Genomic DNA, 26,668 nt, shown 5'->3' with positions numbered 1-26,668 from the left:
TCACGTCATGTGGTGGGAAACATTCTCACAGCGTGTTTTGGTGTGTGGGAGAGAGAGGGAGGATGCTTCAAAACAGTGCGGATATCCCAAATTACACCCTATTCCATACCTAGCCCTATGGGCCCCGGTCAAAAGTCGGGCACTAGGGAAAAGGGTGACATTTGGCACGCAGACAGGATATGTGAGCACTGTAGGCCACTACCTTAGCCCAGATGCCCGGAATGTTGTGGCACATACAGGTCAGTAGTTATTATAGAGTGGTTTATGTCAAACTATTTTTCACACCTCGTTGATTGATGAACACCACTCCCCTTGTTGAGTGGCTAGGACTTTAATACCAGACTATTTGCATTGCCCCTCTCCCCCTTCTACGCTGCTACTCTCTGATAATATCTATGCATAGTCACTTTAATAACTCTACCTACATGTACATACTACCTCAATTACCTCCACACCGGTGCCCCCCGCACATTGACTCTGTACTGGTACCCCCTGTATTTAGCCTCGCTATTGTTATTTACTGCTGCTCTTTAATTATTTGTTATTCTTATCTCGTACCTTTTTTTGTATTTTCTTAAAACTGCATTGTTGGTTAAGGGCTTGTAAGTAAGCATTTCACTGTAAGGTCTACACCTGTTGTATTCAGCATTTCACTGTAAGGTCTACACCTGTTGTATTCAGCATTTCACTGTAAGGTCTACTACACCTTGAATTCGGCACATGTGACAAATAACATTTGATTTGAGTGGCCGGGGCATTACCACATTGTTGTATGTAAATATCACACCCATCGTTCTGAGTGGCTAGGATTTTAATTTCACACCCAGTGAGTGGCCGGGGCATATCACATTGTTTTATGTAAACATCACACCCCACTGTTCTGATTACAGTATTGTGGATGTGATAAGGGGTCCTAGTGTCTGTGTGTAGATATGCCGCCCCTGTATTGGTGGGGAGGCCAGCTGATGTGGGCTCCAGGTCTGGACATGCAAGATCAGGGTTGCGTCTGGGCATGAAGCCTATACCATTTTCCTTAACCAATCAAATCAGGGGGGTTGTGAAAGGTGTTGGTGGGGTGACAGAGACTGTTGTGTTGATCAAGGGGCTATTGTATTGGGGTCTATGGTTAAACGGTGGGCGTTTATGTGATGGGTTAGTTAGGATGAGAAGTCCATGTCTGGGCATGACATCTACAGTATAACCAGTGAGAATGCTTGAAGTTGTGATGGGGTAGTCAGGATGGGGTAGTCAATATATGTATTTCCACATGCAATGTGTCTGTGGGCATTTTTTTACATTTTTGTCATTAAACAGAGCTTCTTATCCAGAGCAATTAGGATTGAGTGCCTGAGATGACTGTCTATTCATTACATTACTATGAATTGATACAACTGCTCAAAATGATAAGTAACTGTTGCATTACTCTTAATGCATAGTTTTATGGAAACTGATGAACAATATTCCATGTTTAGATCATGAAAGTTTCAGGATAACGAGATCAATTGACACCAATTACCATGGAACGTGAACCAATTGGGTTACATTATCTATGGATGTAATATTTCATCATCCTTCTTTATCAGACACTGTTTCTATGGTCCCATGTACCATTTTTCCAGACCATGTTTTCAGATTTGACATTACTGTACACTCACCAGCCACTTAATTAGGAACACCTATCTCCACAACAGCCTGAATTATTGACGGTGTTGTACGTTAACAGATGCCCTTCTGCACACCACTGTTTTAAACACCTGTTATTTGAGCATTTGTGGCCTTTCTGTTAGCTTGAATGAGTCTGGAAATTCTCCTCTGACCTCTCTCATTAACAAGGTGTTTTTGTCCACAGAACTGCCGCTCACTGAATGTGTTTTGTTTATCGCACCATTCTCTCTAAACTCTAGAGACTGTAGTGTGTAAAAATCCCAGGAAGGCAGCTGTTTCTGAGACGCTGGAACAACCATGTGTGGCATCAACATTCATACCACGGTCAAAGTTGCTTAGATTACGCATCTTGCCTGTTCTAATGTTTGGTCTAACAACAACTAAAGTTCTCTACTCTATATACTTTATGTATTGAGTTGCAGGCAGCCACATGATTTGCTGTTCAAAGGAGCAGGCTATGTGTGTTGACACGCAGGTCTCCCTAATGAAGTGGCTGGTGAGGGTATGTATGCAGGCCCTTGTAATTGCTTTTCCAATACTGCCAACTCGTTACTGGTGATTGATTTCACATTGTGGTACGAGTATATAGTGAAATGAGTGGTATCCACCTACAACAACATAGCGATAACATGGAGCGGGCAGGTGATCCAGGTCACAATAGAGGTCAAGCAGTGGGAGGAGGAAGACGAGGAAGATGTGGTGGTCAAAGGAATGCAGGGGACAAGCACCCCTTTTGAGAGGTGGTCGTGGACCTCGTTTGAGAGATGTGGGGGAACGTGGTAGAGGACAAGGCCACGGACCAAGACAGTGGCAGCAACAGCAAAGAGTCCAATGAAATCCGAGCAATAGTTGTAGACCATGTCGTAAATCATGGCATGACAATGACTGAGGCAGCCACAATGATTCAACCAAACCTCAGAAGATCAACCGTGGCCTCAATCATCAGAACTTTCCTCAATGAGAACCGGTAAGTCTTCAGCATGCACTAAACATTAGGCTACTCTTAATTGTCAAATGCATGCCAATGTGTACCACAGAGTAGGTGATGTGACTAAATGTGTTCTTACTGTAATTTTCCCTGCAGAATTGAGACTAGGCAGAGGCAAAATTCTGTATGACCAACAAGAGCGTGCTGTGGCCAATTTGGTTCGGGTCAGAAATTATATTTGCCTTACAGAAATTCGGCAGCACATCTTGGACAATGACGACATGTTCAACAATGTGGAAGCCATAAGTTTGCCGACTATTGCACGCATGCTGAAAAGGCACCAGGTGTCTCTAAAACAGCTATACCGTGTGCCTTTTGAAAGAGATGCAGACAGAGTGAAGCGACTGAGTACGTTCAGGTATGTTCAGTTTCAAGATGCCTGTTGTGAAAAATTCCCACAAAATTCTACATCGTTGCAATCAGTAATTCTCTTTCCAAAATGTACTTTTAGAGGGTGATGGAGCTGGATGCTGACAAAAACCATCACAAATTCCTCTTTTTGGATGAGGCAGGCTTCAACCTGGCCCAGACAAGGAGGAGAGGTCGGAATTTTATTGGCCAGCGGGTAACCATCCAAGGACCTGGACAACGTGGGGCCAACATTTTTTTTATTTTTTTTATTTATTTCGCCTTTATTTAACCAGGTAGGCCAGTTGAGAACAAGTTCTCATTTACAACTGCGACCTGGCCAAGATAAAGCAAAGCAGTGTGACAAAAACAACACAGAGTTACACATAAACAAACGTACAGTCAATAACACAATAGAAAAATCTATGTACAGTGTGTGCAAATGTAGAAGAGTAAGGCAGTAGGCAATAAATAGGCCATAGAGGCGAAAAATTACAATTTAGCATTAACACTGGAGGGATAGATGTGCAGATGATGATGTGCAAGTAGAGATACTGGGGTGCAAAAGAGCAAGAGGATAAGTAATAATATGGGGATGAGGTAGTTGGGTGTGCTATTTACAGATTGGCTGTGTACAGGTACAGTGATCGGTAAGCTGCTCTTAAAGCTGATGCTTAAAGTTAGAGAGGGAGATATAAGACTCCAGCTTCAGTGATTTATTTTATTTTATTTTATTTTTTTATTTTTTTTCCAATTCGTTCCAGTCATTGGCATTAGAGAACTGGAAGGAAAGGCGGCCAAAGGAAGTGTTGACTTTGGGGATGACCAGTGAAATATATCTGCTGGAGCGCGTGCTACGGGTGGGTGTTGCTATGGTGACCAGTGAGCTGAGATAAGGCGGAGCTTTACCTAGCAAAGACTACTAGATGACCTGGAGCCAGTGGGTTTGGCGACGAATATGTAGTGAGGGCCAGCCAACGAGAGCATACAGGTCGCAGTGGTGGGTAGTATATGGGGCTTTGGTGACAAAACGGATGGCACTGTGATAGACTACATCCAATTTGCTGAGTAGAGTGTTGGAGGCTATTACATCACCATGTGTGCGGCTATATCAGAAGATGGTGTGGTGGGACACAGACCTCGTATTGGATCATATAATGCAGCTCTCCTTGTAACCTTCCTTGATGAGCTAAATCAGGTCTGTAGAGCTGATGGCATGACCTATGTCATTGTGTGGGATAATGTCAGGTTTCACCATGCTCAAATGGTGCAAGCATGGTTTCAGGCCCATCCACAATTTATCACCCTGTACTTACCCCCATACTCTTTCCTTAACCCAATTTAGGATTTTTTCTCCACGTGGAGGTGGAAGGTATATGAACAAGCCACCCTTCTCCAGACCATGGATGACGCATGCAATGACATCACGGCAGACCAGTGTCAGGCCTGGATTCGCCATGCCCGAAGATTCTTCCCAAGATGTTTGGCTAATGAAAACATCCATTGTGATGTGGATGAGAACCTATGGCCAAATCCACAAGACGGGTTTGATGAAAATATAGAAGTACAGTAACCAGCCTTTGTTTTGCTTTTTACCGTAAGCCAGGTGAGGAACACTGCAGTTGATGTTTTACTGTAGTTTTTTCTTTTTTGTAGCTAAATATTTTTGCTTTGATTCAAAGAAACCGATTTTGTGATTTTATTGTATTTCATCAATAAATGTCAGATTTTATTCAATGATTTCCACTGTCTGTAGTATTCTCTTTACTAGTCCTTTTACAGTGATGTATTTATGTGTAGTACCATAATGAAACATGTATCACATATTTTATACTACAATATTTAATGACTGTACGAACAATTACACAGTGAAACTATTGGTATCTTGTGTGTGGGTGATCTAAATAAATGTTCCTATGATATTTCATGATACATTTGTTATTTGAACCAATGATTCTGCAAGTGCAAGGTTTCTTTAAAGATATAAATGCACAATGCAATGTTTTTAACATTGGACAGCCTGTGTTACAAGTGATGGCCGTTTTCAGTTTTGTGTCAAGAGTTTTGAAAAATGACAACAAGGTTCTGAAATTAGTGCCAACGTGATTGTAAAAAACTGTATTAATAACCAGAGCTGCAACTCTAAAACATGCAGGATTAATTTAAAACATGCAGGGTTAATTTTAAAAAAGCAGGGTTCATTTAAAACATGCAGGGTTCATTTAAAACATGCAGGGATCATTTAAAACATGCAGGGTTCATTTAAAACATGCAAGGTGAATTTAAAACATGCAGGGTTCATTTAAAACATGCAGGGTGAATTTAAAACATGCAGGGTGAATTTAAAACATGCAGGGTGAATTTAAAACATGCAGGGTGAATTTAAAACATGCAGGGTGAATTTAAAACATTTCAACTAGTTTGTGTGTGTGTGTGTGTGTGGCTGTGTGTTTAGGGCTGTGGGGTCATGACATTTTGTCGGATGGTGATTGTCAAGCAAATATCTACCAGTCTCACGGTAATTGACCGTAATTAACATAAACGCATTTAGCATCTCGTGGCTTCCACCCATAGCCTATGTTACGTGTTACGTTTTTCTTTTTCCCCTGCTAGTGTGTTTGTCTTGGGCATTACAGGTGTACCGAGTTGCGGCTAACGATGGTGGGCGTGGCTGTAGCTGATTACAGAGAGGATATCTGTTTGCCGTGTGAGAAGAGAAGAGAAGAGGAGGAGAGAGAGAGAGAGAGAGAGAGAGAGAGAGAGAGAGAGAGAGAGAGAGAGAGAGAGAGAGAGAGAGAGAGAGAGAGAGAGAGAGAGAGAGAGAGAGAGAGAGAGAGAGAGAGAGAGAGAGAGAGAGAGGAGAGAGAGAGAGAGAGAGAGAGAGAGAGAGAGAGAGAGAGAGAGAGAGAGAGAGAGAGAGAGAGAGAGAGAACACTTGTTTTTTGTTTGATTATTTGTGTTAATTTCCTTGTGTTTCAGCCTGTCCTCCTGAGGCGCTCCACCCTACCTAGGTCCTGGAGAAGGGAAAAGGTAGATCATGGGTGTACATTCTCACGTAGATAACCCATTGTTTTATACACTAGGTTAGCCGGGCGGGTGTCACCCTTGTATTTTTCTTGGAACCAGGTAGGACAGTGGGTTAGGGTTTAGAATGTGTTAGGAAGGATTAGGTGTGTAGAAGAGGAGGGACCTTTTGTTTATTTTCATTACTTGGACCCCGATCCCAAACATTTCCTTCTCTTACCTTCCCTTGTTGTGGTTGTTTTGTTTCTTATTCATTATTTATGGGTGTGTTATATTGTTTATTTAACTAATTCACTAAACATCCCCTGAGGGTTAAAATTGAGTTCTGGTTGTGGTCTGATTTATTTATCGCTCATTGCACCCCACATTTCTTCCCTTTTCATCTGTATTACCTGGTGTGTTTAGGCCCAGGCATTTACGTCTCCTCCTCAGACGAGCTACACCCGAGGGGAGAACGTAATATGGGGGCTCATCCGGGATATTTTTGATCCAGCTTGTGCCTGCACACTAGGGTAGTAAAGGTGGATTGGGTGGTTGTTGTGTTTGGTGTAGTGTTTAGTGCTGTGTAGTAGTTAGGTGCTGGATTTAGAATATGGCCAACTTTAACCTGAAGTTTTTTCTGGATAACCCAACGTGGGAGGGTTTTGAGAATTGTAGGAGAGTGGATTTAGAGACTTTGGCAGACCATTTCGATATCTCCGTGCCTAGGGGTTTTGTTAAGGCGGAGGTAAAGGCATTGGTATTAGCGGCACTGATGGAAAAGCAGGTGTTGGTTTTGCCTCGGCCTACGGTTGGAGAGGTGGTGGATGCTCTGGGTACCCCGACTAGGCCCGACGATGAGGTCGAGTATAAATCCCCGGACACCTTGCCTCGATTTGACCCTCTTTCTCCTGTGCCTACGGCTATACATTTGCAGATGGAGGCAGAAGAGCGAGCACAAATCCGAAAGGATGAGCTACATCTCAAGTTGGAGATGCGCCGACTGGAGTTGGAAGCAGAAAAGGACCTTAAGATAAGGCAGATGGACTTCGAAATGCGCAAATTGGAATTAGAGGCGGAGATGGCGAGGCTGGCCGCTGTCCCTGCCATTTCCAATGGTGTGTTTTCCACCCCAGGATCTGCCTCTACCTTTGACATTAGCCGGCATATTGCTTTAGTTCCACAATTCCGTGAGTCTGAGGTTGACTCTTACTTTTGTGCATTCGAACGCATAGCAGTGGCTTTGAATTGGCCTAGGGACGTGTGGCCGCTTCTACTCCAATGTAAATTGTCCGGTAAAGCGCAGGCGGTATTGGGTACTCTTTCTCTCGCTGATAGTCTTAATTACGACATAGTTAAGGCTACTGTGCTCCGTGGGTATGAGCTTGTGCCAGAGGCTTATAAACAAAAGTTTAGAAAGCACTCCAAATCCTCTATAAAAACTTTTGTTGAATTCGCTAGAGAGAAGGAGTCTCTCTTTGACAAATGGTGCTCAGCGAGTAAAATCAATGACTTTGAAGGTCTTCGTGAATTAATGTTATTGGAAGAATTTAAAAACAGCCTCCCAGAGCGGTTGGTTGTATACATTAATGAACAGAAAGTGTTAAAGTTATCTGACGCCGCGGTGCTTGCAGATGAATTTGTGTTAACACATAAAACGGTGTTTCCCACACACCGTAGTGAGACTAGACCGGTTGTATCCTCTTCTGTCTACTATTCACCCCGTTACTCAGGAAGTACACGGCTGAATCAAAAGGAGGAACGCGCATGTTTTTACTGTCATAAAGTAGGACACGTAATTTCAGAATGTATGTCTCTAAAACACAAGTCACCAGCTTCAACCCCTAAACTCCATAAAAGTGTGGGTTTGATTAAAGTAACCAATAAGAGCTCTGTAAAGGAGAGTCCTGAAGTTGTACTAAGTCGTCCTGATCAAACGTACGACCCGTTCATATTTAAAGGCTTTGTTTCCCTGACAGATGATTCTGGAGACCAAAAGCCAGTTTTGATATTGAGAGATACTGGTGCGGCTCAGTCTGTAATTCTCTCGAGTGTTCTGCCTTGGTCAGAAGAGTCTTATTGTGGCTCTAGTGTATTATTGAGGGGGATCGAAATGGGTTGTGTGCCTGTTCCGTTACATACTGTCCATTTGACTTCTGATCTAGTGAGTGGATATTTCAGAATCGGTGTACAGTCCGAGCTTCCCGTACATGGGGTTGACCTAATCATGGGTAACGATCTAGCAGGAGGCAAAGTTGTGCCTGTGTTAGAAGTACTAGACAAGCCTGATGCTCAGTTAAGTGCTGATGTTTTGGGAACTACGTTTCCCGACGCATTTCCAGCGTGTGCCATTACGCGGGCGCAGTCACGTTGCTTAGGTACCATGGTAGACTTAGCTGACTCTGTGCTTGCACCTATGTTGAATGGGGAAGATATTCAGTGTTCTACTCCTGTGTTCCCAGTGAGTTCTGATCATGATGATGGAAATAAAGACAAGACAATGGCTTCCTCGGTGGACTGTTTAAGGTTGCCAGTTACTCGGGAGGAGCTAATAGCTGCCCAGATAGAGGATGTGGGCTTGGCCAAATGTTTTTCCTCCATGTTACCTTTGAGTGACAAAAACAGGAAAGGTGTCACGTATTTCCTTGAGAAGGGGCTTCTGATGAGAAAATGGACTCCCCGTGCTGACCTAGAAAATGATTGGAGTTCCGTTAGCCAGATTGTAGTTCCTGCCCCGTTTCAGACAAAGGTGTTGTCCCTAGCTCATGATATTCCCTGGTCTGGTCATCTAGGGGTGACTAAAACCTACGACCGACTCCTCCGTCATTTCTTCTGGCCGGGAATGAAACTGGATGTGGCTCGCTATTGCCGTACATGTAGTACTTGCCAGGTGGTGGGGAAGCCTAACCAGGTAATTTCCCCGGCTCCTCGCTGCCCTATTCCGGTCATGGGAGAGCCGTTTGAGAAGGTAATCATTGATTGTGTTGGTCCCTTGCCCAGGACTAAGTCGGGTAATCAATTCTTGTTAACAATAATGTGCACTGCTACAAGGTACCCAGAGGCGATTCCTATGCGTAAAATCACAAGTAAGGCAATTGTGAAGGCGCTGATTAAGTATTTCTCTACCTTTGGATTTCCAAAAATTGTACAGACAGATCAAGGCACAAATTTTACATCAAAATTGTTTGGAAGTGTGTTGAAGTCCTTGTCAGTGTCCCATCAGATGTCTAGCGCTTATCACCCGGAGAGTCAGGGCGCGCTGGAACGTTGGCATCAGACGCTAAAAGCTATGTTGCGTAAATACTGTATGGACACAGGAAAAGATTGTGATGAGGGGGTGCCCTACGTGCTGTTTGCTATTCGGGAGACCGTACAGGAGTCTCTTGGGTTTAGCCCAGCTGAGCTAATCTTTGGTCATACCGTGAGAGGCCCTCTCAAGGTACTGAAAGAACAACTTATGGCTGATGATTCAGTTGGGTCCTCTACTAATGTACTAGACTATGTTAGTCAAGTCCGGGAGCGGTTGCATGACGCCTGTGCTGTAGCCAGAGAAAATCTGTCTTCCACACAAAAGAAAATGAAACGTCATTTTGATGTTAAATCTGTGTTTCGTTCTTTTCAACCAGGTGACCAAGTCTTGGTGTTGTTGCCGGTACCCGGCTCGTGTCTCTCTTCCAGTTTCTCTGGCCCATATGTAGTGGACCGAAAACTCAGTGATACTGATTATGTTATCAAAACGCCAGACCGTAGACGACCATTTAGGGTATGTCACATTAACATGATTAAAGCCTATCTTGTTAGAGGTGGTACCGAGTCTCCCATTACCAGTGAAAAACCTGTTGTATCCTCTGTTGCTTCTGTGAGCCTGGTTACTCACCCAGGAGTCAGCCTAAATGATGAGGACGGTTTGGTGATGCGGAATACTCCTGAGCAGTGTGCTCGTTTGTGTAATTCTGAGATGGTGGCGTCTCTCCCAACCCATTTGTTGCATTTGAATGATCAGCAGAGATCTGATATTGAGTTACTAATCACTGATTTTCCAAGTCTCTTTCAGGATGTTCCCAGTCGTACCAATGTGTTGAAACATGATATAAATGTAGGTGATGCTGCTCCAATCAAACAGCACCCTTATCGTGTGAATTCAATCAAGAGAGGAGTGATGAAGAAAGAGGTAACTTATTTACTGGAAAATGAGATGGCAATCCCCAGTGGCAGTCCTTGGAGTTCCCCCTGTCTGCTGATTCCAAAGCCTGACGGGACTCAAAGATTTTGCACTGACTACAGGAAAGTGAATAATGTTACTATACCTGACTCATTCCCTTTACCTCGCATGGATGACTGTATAGACACCATTGGATCGGCTGCGTATGTTACTAAGCTTGACTTGTTAAAAGGTTATTGGCAGGTGCCTTTAACCCTTCGTGCCTCTGAGGTGTCTGCTTTTGTAACTCCTGACAGTTTCTGTCAGTACACAGTGATGGCTTTTGGAATGAGGAATGCTCCAGCCACGTTTCAACGTTTGGTAAATATTGTGTTGGCTGATGTTCCTGATTGTACTGCATATCTGGATGACCTGGTTGTTCATTCGACTACCTGGCTTGATCACCTGAGCACATTGAGGGCTGTGTTTGCACGCTTGGCCAACGCTTCTTTGACCCTTAACTTAGCCAAATGTGAGTTTGGAAAGGCAACTGTTACATATTTGGGTAAAGAGGTAGGTCGGGGTCAGGTGCGTACCGTAGCAGCTAAGGTGGATGCTATCACCCGGTTTCCTGCCCCTGCCACTCGCCGAGAATTACGCAGATTTTTAGGCATGACGGGTTATTATCGTACATTTTGTAGGAATTTCTCAACAGTTGTAGCCCCACTGACTAGGTTACTCAGTCCTTCAGTATCCTTTGAGTGGACCGCTGAGTGTCAATCTGCTTTTGACTCTGTAAAAGCACTATTGTGTACTTCTCCTGTTCTTTCTGCCCCTGATTTCCAGAAACCATTTAAGTTGGAGGTGGATGCCAGTTCAGTGGGTGCAGGTGCTGTACTATTACAGGAACACGATGGTCTAGATCACCCAGTTTGCTACTTCTCTCGAAAATTCAACAGCTGTCAGTCAAGGTATTCCACTATCGAACAGGAGACCCTGGCGCTGTTATTTGCCCTACAATTTTTTGAAGTTTATGTTGGCTCCAGTGTGTTGCCTGTTGTGGTATACACAGACCACAACCCTTTAACTTTCTTGAGCCGCATGTATAACCACAACCAACGTCTTATGCGTTGGGCGTTGGTTATACAGGGTTATAATTTACAAATTCAGCACATAAAGGGTTCGGAAAACATCGTTGCGGATGCTTTGTCCCGTGCCTAGTAAAAAATTAAAAAAATACTAATAGCACCAGGCATTGATAACTTTGCTGTTGTAAAAAAATATATATATGTATGTAAGGGTTTTATCATAAACCCAGGGGTTTACTCTTTTTGGGGGGGGCGTGTTACGTGTTACGTTTTTCTTGTTCCCCATTTTTTCCCCTGCTAGTGTGTTTGTCTTGGGCATTACAGGTGTACCGAGTTGCGGCTAACGATGGTGGGCGTGGCTGTAGCTGATTACAGAGAGGATATCTGTTTGCCGTGTGAGAAGAGAAGAGAGGAGGGAGAGAGAGAGAGGACACTTGTTTTTTGTTTGATTATTTGTGTTAATTTCCTTATGTTTCAGCCTGTCCTCCTGAGGCGCTCCACCCTACCTAGGTCCTGGAGAAGGGAAAAGGTAGATCTGCCCATGGGTGTACATTCTCACGTAGATAACCCATTGTTTTATACACTAGGTTAGCCGGGCGGGTGTCACCCTTGTATTTTTCTTGGAACCAGGTAGGACAGTGGGTTAGGGTTTAGAATGTGTTAGGAAGGATTAGGTGTGTAGAAGAGGAGGGACCTTTTGTTTATTTTCATTACTTGGACCCCGATCCCAAACATTTCCCTTCTCTTACCTTCCCTGGTTGTGGTTGTTTTGTTTCTTATTAATTATTTATGGGTGTGTTATATTGTTTATTTAACTAATTCACTAAACATCCCCTGAGGGTTAAAATTGAGTTCTGGTTGTGGTCTGATTTATTTATCGCTCATTGCACCCCACATTTCTTCCCTTTTCATCTGTATTACCTGGTGTGTTTAGGCCCAGGCATTTACGTCTCCTCCTCAGACGAGCTACACCCGAGGGGAGAACGTAATATGTAGTGTAATTAACATAAACGCATTTAGCATCTCGTGGCTTCCACCCATAGCCTACAAGCCACTTGTCACAGTATCCACAGAAAACGGTGCCCCTCCTCGGCCGGGCGGCACTCGCCGGTCGTCGTCGCCGGTCTACTAGCTGCCACCGATCTGTGTTTCTGTGTTCATTGTGTTTTGTCTGTCTAGGTCCGCACCTGTTGTCATTTCTGTCATTAGTGGGGGGGTATTTAGTTTGTTCCTTTGGGGTTGTGTGTTGTGCGGGATTGTTTGTTTGTCAGCGGGTTTACGCTGTGGCTGTTTCTTCTCTATCGTTTTTATATTGGAGGATTTATTTTCTCGCTGGGCTGCGGGTGTGTGTCTGGCTGTGTGTTTAGAGCTGTGGCAGTCATGAAATTTTGTCAGATGGTGATTGTCACGCAAATAACTGCCAGTCTCACGGTTATTGACCGTTAATTAACATAAACACGTTTAACACACACGCAAACTGGGGTAAAAATGTGGGGGTGAAATGGTTTTCATTCATGTTTTGTATTATGTTTTAATCTCCAAATCTCTGTTGGAATCCAGTCTGTCTGCTCACTTTTGATAATGGTGTTTTCCTGCTAATTGATTGCATTTTGGAACATTTGCGCTTATAGCCTAGTGCCATGCTTTGCTCTGCTTATAATGTGAAAAATTGCCTAATAGTTTATCAACATTTTAAGCTAAACTGTTGCATCACCCTCATTGCTTAAAAAGTTTTTTTGATGCTAGTGGTGGTATTAATTTGGTATCTATCGCATCCCACAACTGTCCCAGACTATATTTGGAATATTTATTTTTGCACAGAATAGAATAGGTGAACTTTTGTACTATGGGGGATAGTAGATTGACATAGGCTAGTGCTTTTGCTGTTTGTTAGGCCTACTCATTTTGTTGGCTGAGGGAAAGTAAATGTGGACAGTTCTTCCTATATCTTCAATATCCAATGTGTCTGTCTTCACTTCTAGCCTGTGAAAAGATGTGACAGAGAGCCATGTGAGTGCGAGATGGTTCGGAGCACGCAGGCGAGAGAAGGGGTTTATAATTATTATATTCAGCCCAAGGGCACAACAGCCACTGGTAGCAAAAGGCATACCTTTTATTAGGGGGCATTACGGCCACACAAAGGGGATGCCACCGGGAAATGCTAGGCATTATCAAGTGCTTGTCAAATTGTGAATGAGAGACTGATGAAGTGTGTACAGCCTGCGCAAAAAAACTAAGCAGAGCTCATGCCTTTTATGCAACTTTTTTCAAATCATTTTTAGAGTCAATTCATGCAGACTAAGAATGTATTAAAAATCAAAACATCTAGCCCAATGTTTGTATCACAACTACAGTTGCATTAATAACTCTAAATTAAGCATATAGGAGGACCAGTTTCTTTGTTAACCGCTCAACAGAGAATAGATCGTATGTGAGCCCTCCCTCAAGTCATTTGGAGAAAATATCCTTTCTATTTTATTCAGCTTTGTTCAATTGTATTCTTCATACTATACAATAATATAAAATAATGCCCAGGAATTCTAAGCAAATCTTGTCTGCTAAATGAACTAGTGTGCGTGATTTTCCCTTTGTGGATTACCTGTTTCCCTTTTGGGTATTGTGCACTCCCAGTGCCTTTTGATCACCTAGTGTGTGGGTGTGAATAAACTTCGAGCTACTGGACGATATCTCCTGCATTTGACTCTACTCCTTCCTCCTGCCCTAAGTACCCGTGACACCACTGATGCAGACCTTCGGAACATCTACATTTTAAAAAGTCTAATAAATCCATGTAATATAGCCTACACCGTCACAATAAATCCATTATTTATTTTAGACAGGTCTAAAGAAACATGATATAAAGAAAATGTAGTCTATTTCAGAAGAACAGAATAGCATACTCTGAGTTATCCTTATGTTAGGTCCTGATCTGGCTAGGCCATATGGCTGTAGGCTACACTAGTTCATGTGTAGCCTACAGACATATGGCCTAGCCAGATCAGGACCTAACATAAGGATAACTCAGAGTATGCTATTCTGTTCTTCTGAAATAGACTACATTTTCTTTATATCATGTTTCTTTAGACCTGTCTAAAATAAATAATGGATTTATTGTGACGGTGTAGGCTATATTACATGGATTTATTAGACTTTTTAAAATGTAGATGTTCCGAAGGTCTGCATCAGTGGTGTCACGGGTACTTAGGGCAGGAGGAAGGAGTAGAGTCAAATGCAGGAGATATCGTCCAGTAGCTCGAAGTTTATTCACACCCACACACTAGGTGATCAAAAGGCACTGGGAGTGCACAATACCCAAAAGGGAAACAGGTAATCCACAAAGGGAAAATCACGCACACTAGTTCATTTAGCAGACAAGATTTGCTTAGAATTCCTGGGCATTATTTTATATTATTGTATAGTATGAAGAATACAATTGAACAAAGCTGAATAAAATAGAAAGGATATTTTCTCCAAATGACTTGAGGGAGGGCTCACATACGATCTATTCTCTGTTGAGCGGTTAACAAAGAAACTGGTCCTCCTATATGCTTAATTTAGAGTTATTAATGCAACTGTAGTTGTGATACAAACATTGGGCTAGATGTTTTGATTTTTAATACATTCTTAGTCTGCATGAATTGACTCTAAAAATGATTTGAAAAAAGTTGCATAAAAGGCATGAGCTCTGCTTAGTTTTTTTGCGCAGGCTGTACACACTTCATCAGTCTCTCATTCACAATTTGACAAGCACTTGATAATGCCTAGCATTTCCCGGTGGCATCCCCTTTGTGTGGCCGTAATGCCCCCTAATAAAAGGTATGCCTTTTGCTACCAGTGGCTGTTGTGCCCTTGGGCTGAATATAATAATTATAAACCCCTTCTCTCGCCTGCGTGCTCCGAACCATCTCGCACTCACATGGCTCTCTGTCACGTCTTTTCACAGGCTAGAAGTGAAGACAGACACATCGGATATTGAAGATATAGGAAGAACTGTCCACATTTACTTTCCCTCAGCCAACAAAATGAGTAGGCCTATGTCAATCTACTATCCCCCATAGTACAAAAGTTCACCTATTCTATTCTGTGCAAAAATAAATATTCCAAATATAGTCTGGGACAGTTGTGGGATGCGATAGATACCAAATTAATACCACCACTAGCATCAAAAACTTTTTAAGCAATGAGGGTGATGCAACAGTTTAGCTTAAAATGTTGATAAACTATTAGGCAATTTTTCACATTATAAGCAGAGCAAAGCATGGCACTAGGCTATAAGCGCAAATGTTCCAAAATGCAATCAATTAGCAGGAAAACACCATTATCAAAAGTGAGCAGACAGACTGGATTCCAACAGAGATTTGGAGATTAAAACATAATACAAAACATGAATGAAAACCATTTCACCCCCACATTTTTACCCCAGTTTGCGTGTGTTAAACGTGTTTATGTTAATTAACGGTCAATAACCGTGAGACTGGCAGTTATTTGCGTGACAATCACCATCTGACAAAATTTCATGACTGCCACAGCTCTAAACACACACAGCCAGACACACACACACACACACACACACACACACACACACAAACTTGGGTAAAAATGTGGGGGTGAAATGGTTTTCATTCATGTTTTGTATTATGTTTAAATCTTCAAATCTCTGTTGGAATCCAGTCTGTCTGCTGGAGAGTTCATCAGAATCTCTCTTGTGTGTGTGTGTGTGTGTGTGGGATAATGGCTTGTTTGTGTGACAAAATTTCATGACTGCCACAGCTCTAAACACACACAGCCAGACACACACACACAGCCAGACACACACAAACTTGGGTAAAAATGTGGGGGTGAAATGGTTTTCATTCATGTTTTGTATTATGTTGAAATCTCCAAATCTCTGTTGGAATCCAGTCTGTCTGCTGGAGAGTTCATCAGAATCTCTCTGGTGTGTGTGTGTGTGTGTGTGTGTGTGAGATAATGGCTTGTTTGTGTGACACCTCTTTCTTTAGGAAGCTTTGTTATGACTTTAACTAGGCTAGGACTAACAGAGAGATAAGACATGAGTTCCAGCAGGTGGGGCCTACTGTACATACAGTACCAGTCAAAAGTTTGGATACACCTACTCATTCAATGGTTTTTCTTTATTTGTACTATTTTCTACATTGTAGAATAATAGTGAAGACATTAAAACTATGAAATAACACATGGAATCATGCAGTAACCAAAAAAGTGTTAAACGAATCAAAATATATTTTATATTTGAGATTCTTCAAAGTAGCCACCCTTTGCCTTGATGACAGCTTTGCACACTCTTGGCATTCTCTCAGCCAGCTTCATGAGGTAGTCACCTGGAATGCTTTTAAATTAAAAGATGTGGAATTTCTTTCCTTTTTAATGAGTTTGAGCCAATCAGCTGTATTGTGACAAGGTAGGGGTGGTATACAGAAGATAGCCCTATTTGGTAAAAGACCAAGTCCATATTATGGCAAGAACAGCTCAAATAAGCAAAGAGAAATGACAGTCCATCATTACTTTAAGACATGAAGATCAGTCAATCCGGAAAATGTCAAAAACGTTGAACGTTTCTTCAAGTACAGACGCAAAAACCATCAAGCGCTATGATGAAACTGGCTCTCATGAGGACCGCCACAGGAATGGAAGACCCAGAGTTACATCTGCTGCAGAGGATACGTTCATTAGAGTTACCAGCCTCAGAAACTGTAGCCCAAGTAAATGCTTCACAGAGTTCAAGTAACAGACACATCTCAACATCAACTGTTCAGAGGAGACTGCGTGAATCAGGCCCTCATGGTCGATTGCTGCAAAGAAACCACTGCTAAAGTACACCAATCAGAAGAAGAGACTTGCTTGGGCCAAGAAACACGAGCAATGGACATTAGAGCGGTGGAAATCTGTCCTTTGGTTTGATGATTCTAAATTTGAGATTTTTGGTTCCAACCGCCATGTCTTTGTGAGACGCAGAGTAGGTGAACGGATGATCTCCACATGTGTGGTTCCCACCGTGAAGCATGGAGGAGGGGTGATGATGTGGGGGTACTTTGCTGGTGACACTGTCTGTGATTTATTTAGAATTCAAGGCACACATAACCAGCATGGCTACCACAGCATTCTGCAGCGATACTCCATCCCATCTGGTTTGCGCTTAGTGGGACTATCATGTGTTATTCAACAGGGCAATGTTTAAAACTTGGTGGTTACTACATGATTCCATATGTGTTATTTCCTAGTTTTGATGTCTTCACTATTATTCTACAATGTAGAAAATAGTACAAATGAAGAAAAACCCTGGAATGAGTAGGTGTGTCCAAACTTTGACTGGTACTGTATATATTCCAAAAACTGAAAAATTGCTTCTTATTACATATCCAACTTCATATTTCAATTTTCACAAGTAGGTGGGGTTAAATGTGGAATGCCTGTCATTAGCCAAATGCACAGTGAACACTTCCTGTCCCTTCAAAGTAGTAGTTCAGCATTTTACTGTCGTGTCTTTGGCTATGCCAGATTAAGTGATATGACATGCTATTCTATAAAATAATTTCTCTAATTAATATTACCTGATTAAGCTAATCAGGTTGATGTAATTAACTAGAAAGTCGGGGCACCACGAAATAATGTTTATAGAGCTGTTATCTTCTGAATAAACTCTTAAAGACCTGGTAATCTTTTATATCAATAGCAGTCAATATTTAATCCTCACCTTATTTAGTCTCATCTGAAAGTTGTAAATTCTTGGTTATCTTCACGAACCTTGGCTAACAAGTTGAATCAGCAATATAAAATTTGGTTTAATTATTTATTTACTAAATACCTAACTAATCACACAGAATTACATCTACACAGAATGAATCATACATTGATTACAAATGATGTCATAAAGAAAACGTCCCTGGTGGACGGAACAGATGCGATAGCTGGTTACACAAAGAGAGGGGGTTGGGTTTGAGTGAAAGAGCGGGAAGACTGAGTAACAAAGGGAGAAGCTATGCTATCGTAAATACAGAATCTTATGCATTCTAAATAACTGCCCATTTGAAAAAGGAGAATGCAATAAACATTTACTCTGAGCTGCGCTTCAGTAGATTGGTCATCGATGGAAGGCCGGTTTGTCCTTTATGGATTTCTGGTCATCTGAAGAATGTCTAGTGGTAAACTGGAGCGTGGTAGAATGGATACTCTGTCCTTCCTATCCTAGCCCACGTTTAGCGACTGCTGCTAACTCAACGGCTAGGAGGTATCACTTCTGGAGTGAATAAGAGTTAAAAGTTCATACCAAGTTGCCATACTTTTAAGCTCATGCTATATTCTGGCTGGTATAGTTGAAATTCGGTGCTAATTCCGTTAGATAACCTAAGGTTGGCTTAGTTCTGTAGGTGGTTTTTGTCCTTTCAACGTGGGGACCTCAAATCCACACGTCCTTGGAACAGGTTATTATCTGAGCCCTCTTAAACGTAGGACTGTCGCCCTAACGTCCTCGGAACAGAAAGTTGCATTTTCGTCAAGGGCTTTATATATGAGGGGAGAGAAGGGCGTGTTTCATAGTTTATAACCAATGTCTGTTCACATGGGCAGGGCCACTGAGTTGAGCATAGTTTACTCTATGACAAACCGTTCTCTCATTAAGAAGCTAAATTACATTTCATCTTTTCACAAATAGTTTCATATTTAAACATTTAAATTGCACAACAATTCCATGTGAATCTGATGTGTAGAATGTCAATGTGTAGACTAGAATGTGTAGACTTTCCAAGATACAGTTTATGTCGTCCTATCATCAGTAATCATGTCTCAGACGCCAACTGATCTGGCATCATATTCATTTAGTACCAACGCATATTCTCAGCTGGTTGGATTACCGAAATATGGTTCCTTTCCCCCACCTTTTGATGTTCCCAGACTCTCTATGTTTAACAAAGGCTTTTCAAGAGTCCCTCTGTAGAGTCAAGAGAGAGAGGGAAGGGAGAAAGGTATTTATGGGGGGGGGGGGGGGTCATAAACCTTACCCACAGACCAACGTCATGACACTACCTTCATTGTATTCATATACCATGTCATCTGTTAATAGCTATTCATTTATCTATTAATGCCAATATAGGGATATTTCTCAATTTCTATTTTAGAATTAAAATAAAATAGTCACAAAAAACATGTTTATTGACCTATTAATGAAAATATGTTACTGTAAATGGTTAGATAACTGATATATCCTAGCTCCCTAGTTATCCATTAGTAATCTAATCATCGTAGACTACCTCATTTCTGAAGAGTTGTCATTTCAGAATGAGGGGCGCTGTAGCTCTGCTGGCGTTGCTATTCTGTCTGTTGAGGCCATGAGCTCAGGAAAGGAGGAGTGGTCAGAGAACGGCATCATTCAACAGGGTGACAGTGAAGAGGTAGAGAGCAGGGTGAGTTTCAGATTAAGAGCTAAAGGTTGTGAGGCTACAGAGAGGCCCCACAAATGTCTGGCCAGGCCACCACACACCCCTGCAGTACACTCCTCTCCCCACCCACCACATACTCACACACCTGCAATTTAGGCAAGATCTAGGCCTGTATTCACAAAGTGTCTGATTAGGATCACTGATCTAGGATTACTGATCAGGGCCCCCTTGTCCATGTAATTAGCAGCAAGCCTATCAGAGGGTAAGGTGGAGCCCTCACCATGTCACCACCCATCAATCACTCTCAGGCTAGGAGTTGTCTGGACAGGTCCTGGGTATCATGGATACTCACTCATACATATCCTTCTCATCCATAAAACACACTCCTACCATAAACCATGGGGTAATATCAGAACTGTTTATTTTATTTGCCCAAGGTCTGGCTATGCGAGACTACATCCAAGCAGAATCATAGATCTGTCACACAGAACAGACAATGTTTCCCCCTGCTGCCAGTCTGTGTGAACTGAACTCCTGAACTCAGTCCTCTACTACTGATGTTGGTCTACCGTTCTATAGGGCTGGTTTCCTAGACACAGATTAAACCTAGTCCAGGACTAAAAGTCATTCTCCATGGAGATTCTCCACTGAAAGAGCTTTTTAGTCCAGGTCTAGGCTTAATCTAAGCCCGGGACACCGACCCATTGAGAACAACAAGCCGTTAGATTGTATTGTTTTGGGGGAAATGCCATCGTCTGGGCGGCGTCATGGCAACACTGGAGTCCCTCGGGCGTTGACCCCAATGGTGTAAATTCTCAACATGACTCCCACCAACCATGCACACACACACACACACACACACACACACACACACACACACACACACACACACACACACACACACACACACACACACACACACACACACACACACACACACACGCCTCAGAAGAGTTGGAGCCAGCTATGACCTTTGACCTTTAAACATCAACCAGTCTGGATGAAGGACTAGCCTTACCAACGGCCCCTGGAAATAGATACTATTTCTTCAGATAATTCCCACATCTTTGCCACTAATTTCTCTTTTTTACCCTCATTTCAAATGACCCACTCTGAATAAACCAGTTTTAAATGGAGTATTGTTTTGTTTTGGATTGATTTACTACAGTAATGTTTTCGATTGATATATTACAGTAATGTTTTGGACTGATATAATACAGTAATGTTTTGACTGATATATTACAGTAATGTTTTGGACTGATATAATACAGTAATGTTTTGGACTGATATATTACAGTAATGTTTTGACTGATATTCTACAGTAATGTTTTGGACTGATATATTACAGTAATGTTTTGGACTGATATATTACAGTAATGTTTTGGACTGATATATTACAGTAATGTTTTGACTGATATTCTACAGTAATGTTTGGACTGATTCTACAGTAATGTTTTGACTGATATTATACAGTAATGTTTTGACTGATATTCTACAGTAATGTTTTGACTGATATAATACAGTAATGTTTTGGACTGATTCTACAGTAATGTTTTGACTGATATTCTACAGTAATGTTTTGACTGATATTCTACAGAAATGCTTTGACTGATATAATACAGTAATGTTTTGGACTGATATATTACAGTAATGTTTTGACATATTCTACAGTAATGTTTTGGACTGATATATTACAGTAATGTTTTGACTGATATTCTACAGTAATGTTTTGGACTGATATTCTACAGTAATGTTTTGACTGATATTCTACAGTAATGTTTTGACTGATATTCTACAGTAATGTTTTGGACTGATTCTACAGTAATGTTTTGACTGATATTCTACAGTAATGTTTGGACTGATATAATACAGTAATGTTTTGGACTGATATAATACAGTAATGTTTTGGACTGATATAATACAGTAATGTTTTGACTGATATTCTACAGTAATGTTTTGACTGATATTCTACAGTAATGTTTTGGACTGATTCTACAGTAATGTTTTGGACTGATTCTACAGTAATGTTTTGGACTGATATTCTACAGTAATGTTTGGACTGATATAATACAGTAATGTTTTGGACTGATATAATACAGTAATGTTTTGGACTGATATAATACAGTAATGTTTTGGACTGATTCTACAGTAATGTTTTGACTGATATTCTACAGTAATGTTTTGACTGATATTCTACAGTAATGTTTTGACTGATATTCTACAGTAATGTTTTGGACTGATATAATACAGTAATGTTTTGGACTGATATAATACAGTAATGTTTTGGACTCATATTACAGTAATGTTTTGACTGATATTCTACAGTAATGTTTAGACTGATATTCTACAGTAATGTTTTTTTACTTAAATTTTACAGTAATGCCTACTTGGTACTCTCAAAGCACTAGTTTAATGTCATTTTCATGTTGGATTCTCCTGGTAAAGAACTGTAAACAACTAGCGGGGAAAATATGTATTGTATAACACATTTTTTTACATTTACATTTTAGTCATTTAGCAGACGCTCTTATCCAGAGCGACACCGATTGTATACTGTAAATGTTTGTGTGTTTAAATATACAGGGTGGTTTTTGTTTGCCGTAGCCTAGCGTGCCAGGCTCACAGCATGACAACAGGAATTATATGATTTGTTTAATTCTTCCATCAAAATATATATATATTTTTTTATACTCCACTTCATGACTCAGTGGTTGTACATTTCAACATTGACAAGAAGACGCTTCAGGAAAAAAGCCCCAAGGCGCTGTAAAAATACTAAACTCAAAACCCACACGTTTTTTAATCACACCTATGAATTAGTCGGGCCTTCCCTGTGGCTCAGTTGGTAGAGCATGGTGTTTGCAACGCCAGGGTTGTGGGTTCGATTCCCACGGGGGGCCAGTACCAAAAAAAAAATGCATGAAAGGAAATGTATGCATTCACTACTGTAAGTCGCTCTGGATAAGAGCGTCTGCTAAATTACTAAAATGTAAATGTAATTGTTTGGTCCTGTGTGGATCAGTTGGTGAAACATGGCACTTGCAACGCCATGGTTGTGGGTTTCGATTCCCAGAGGACCAACACAAAAAAAGTTTGAAAATGTATGCATTCACTACTGTAAGTTGCTCTGGATAAGAGTGTCTGTATAAAATGAAAACTGACTTAATACATGACAAAGGCAGTAAAACATGACCATGGTATAAAACACTGCAGCAATTACTCAACTTACATTACATAGAATTACACTAGAATGACGTAGCACACTTCACAGACAGGAAGACCGATCGATAAAAAATCTTAAAGCGCTTAAAAAGCAAATTAATCAATCGGCAAATGGAAATAAAAATCCAAAGATGAGATCTGGAAGCCAGAAACAAAGCAGTTTGTTGCTTGGGATGGAGTGGGATCTCTGTTACAGCCTTGGGAGGGAGTGGGATCTCTGTTACAGCCTTGGGATGGAGTGGGATCTCTGTTACAGCCTTGGGAGGGAGTGGGATCTCTGTTACAGCCTTGGGAGGGAGTGGGATCTCTGTTACAGCCTTGGGAGGGAGTGGGATCTCTGTTACAGCCTTGGGATGGAGTGGGATCTCTGTTACAGCCTTGGGAGGGAGTGGGATCTCTGTTACAGCCTTGGGAGGGAGTGGGATCTCTGTTACAGCCTTGGGAGGGAGTGGGATCTCTGTTACAGCCTTGGGAGGGAGTGGGATCTCTGTTACAGCCTTGGGAGGGAGTGGGATCTCTGTTACAGCCTTGGGATGGAGTGGGATCTCTGTTACAGCCTTGGGAGGGAGTGGGATCTCTGTTACAGCCTTGGGAGGGAGTGGGATCTCTGTTACAGCCTTGGGAGGGAGTGGGATCTCTGTTACAGCCTTGGGAGGGAGTGGGATCTCTGTTACAGCCTTGGGAGGGAGTGGGATCTCTGTTACAGCCTTGGGAGGGAGTGGGATCTGTTACAGCCTTGGGAGGGAGTGGGATCTCTGTTACAGCCAGGTAGTAGATGTAATATGGTCCTGGTCAGTTCTTTGCTTGGGAAGGAGTGGGATCTCTGTTACAGCCAGGTAGTAGATGCAATATGGTCCTGGTCAACAGTTTTGCACTATATAGGTTGCCATTTGGGACACAGTAAAGTCTCTATTTCTTCAGAAAGACTTTGAAAGGATCCTTGAAGTCCTCCTGGCATACAGAACAGCGTTCTTTTGAAAATGTCTATTTTCTGATGTAGTCAACGCAGTACGAAGGTGTAAAACAATGCAGCAATGATTAATTCACTAGACTGCAGTAGAACACTTCACATACTTCTTCCTGCTACATGCGTGGAGGCATCTCCATGGAAGATTTTCTCTTGCAGACTGGACATTCCCGATTTCTCTTTTTTCTCCAGTATTCCTTTAGACAGCATTTACAGAAGCGGTGGCAACAGGTCAGTCTGACACCCTCCTTGAAGTCACCACCGCACAGAGTACAGCTTGGTTTAGATTCTTCACTAGAAAATAAAGGAAAGCCGCACACTCTAAGAGCTCAGATGCAAAAATTTAATCACCAAAGTTTCGACAGCGAAGCTGTCTTCATCAGGGTATCATCAAACACTGCGAGATGAGTCATTTATATAGTGTCAAGAGACACACAGGTGTTTGTAATCATGGCCAAGTGTGGCCTAATATCATTGGTTAACTCAAATATTTAAAAAAAATGGCATCCATACAAATGGATAGCATACGATCATAGCATTTGTAGTCTAAAATGTATCTAACAAACAATTACAATGGCAAAATCACAATTATCACAAGAATGGCTTCAGATCAAAGTCTATGTTGAGACCGAAGGGAGCAAGGGTCTTTAAATTAAAGATCCAGGCAGCCTCTCGTTTTAACAATAAATTATCAAGGTCACCCCCTCTCCTCGGGAGGGTGACATGTTCGATACCAATATAACGCAGAGACGCAGTACTTTCACTTTTAAAAGACGGCGTGTTCTCTTCAGCTACACTTTTAACGCACTGTTTTTCAGTCCTGAAATGCTGCCAAACTTTCTTTTTAAGTATAATAACTTAAATGATTCAGGAGACACGTATTTTTTGCCATTCACTTCATATCTAACGTTCTACATATCTTTGCCCACACTCAAGTCTCTCGAGCCAGATGTCTTAGTTCCGCAAACAACTTCCACTTTCGGTTTTATGGCGAACTACACAAAAAATGTGTACTGTCGCCACCAACTGGACGGGGGTAAAACAATATTACAAAATAAAAAGAAATACCTTACGGGAAGAGGAAATTAACACTAATCCCCATACACTAAAAACAAATGTTTACACATATACATTCCCACTCCTTCAGTCCTTAATAGCTATTAATTAATCTATGAATGGCAATATAGTGATATTTCTCCGTTTCTATTTTAGATTTCAAATGATAAGATAGGTTAATAAACATATTTCTTGTTACTATTAATGAAATGATGTTACTGTAAATGGTTAGCTAACTGATGTATCCTAGCTGCCTAGACTATATCATTTCTGAAGAGGTGCCATTTCAGAATGAGGGGTGCTGTATTTCTGCTGGTGTTGCTATTCTGTCTGTTGAGGGCATTGTGGTGGCTAATTTCTGCATTACCAAATGAGGAGAGTTAAACTTCACACACCAGTCAGAGTTATACTTAAAATTACATCTTTAATAATTAAGATGCTTTTGCAAAAGCACTTTGACTTTCAATGAACCATTGAAAAAGTGACTACACAAAAGTACAAAGATCTTTTATAGCCAAGATACACCCCTCAATATACATGACGAACCACAGATACATAGAATGGTCACAAGGTTAAGTTTTGTATGAAAGATATCTATAAAACATAGCAGACAGCAACTGCTGTATCAACAGTTTTCATTGTGTAGACCAGTGTCTGGTCCTCCTACTCCAAACTGGAACCGTCTCTCCCTGGTACGGTATAGAACAGAACCATTAGCTCATCCAATGGCATAAATCAATTGTCAACTCCAGATACTCCCATCTCAAGTAAACCCCCTCTTGACTCCACTCCTGGACAAGCTCACTGAGGGAAGTGAGCCTCTAGGTCATACACTACCCCAGGATAGGTGCAAGATCTAAGAGAGGACACACACATACATGGTTCCAGACACAGCCATACACCACCCCACAAAATGGAAAAGGAGGGAGTGACTTGCTCACAGACATTGTGGAGACAAGTAATTGGTTCCCCATTAATCACGCCATCCCTTCACATGGTTTAGAATAGGTAAAGACACATTCACATATGAAGACAATGTTCCCTCCTGTCCTCTTCCCTTTCTGATATTCTGCATAGCACCAGGGACATGTGAAAGACAAGCCTGACCTCTCCCCTCTCTGGGCCCCAGTTGACTGAGCCCCAGCTGAGGGAAGAAGTACAACTGCCAACACCAGTCCAAAGAGATACATACTAATAACAAGTATCTCACATAAGCATATTATGCAAATAAAACATCTTAATTATCTATGTTACCCAACTAATTCGGATTCATCTGCCACAGCATGAGCTCAGGAAAGGAGGAGTGGTCAGAGAATGACATCATTCAATCGAGTGACAGTGAAGAGGTAGAGAGCAGGGTGAGTTTCAGATTAACCCTTGTGTAGTTTTAACATTCTGTATACCCCTTGTCTTAAGGGTAAAAAATGACCCGCCTTCACTAAACCCCTAAAATAAAGCAGCTTAATTGAACTTTAAACCCCAAATCTATTTTGCACGAAGAAACAACCTGTCATTCATTACAAACTGTGTGAATATGTGTTTTCCCTCTTTACAATGCAGAAATACTGCATTTAATCAGTGGACACCACTCGTTTTTATTACAACACACCTGTCAAAATTGTTTTCTTTACTAAAGTAGAGGTTTATTATTATTATTAATGCTAAAGGTACCGCGTAGGTGTAAACATAACTTTTTAGCAAGACATAGCACTTGTATGGCCTAAGAAAGTAGCAGAAATGTGCAGAATGCATTTTATTAAAGGGAAACAACGGTCTTGAACATTTTTGGCAACAAAG

This window comes from Salmo salar, chromosome 11 (genome assembly GCF_965601325.2).
Source record: "Salmo salar chromosome 11, fSalSal1, whole genome shotgun sequence".
In the NCBI taxonomy this organism is placed as follows: Eukaryota; Metazoa; Chordata; class Actinopteri; order Salmoniformes; family Salmonidae; genus Salmo; species Salmo salar.
Note: the sequence above shows the minus strand (reverse complement) of the source record.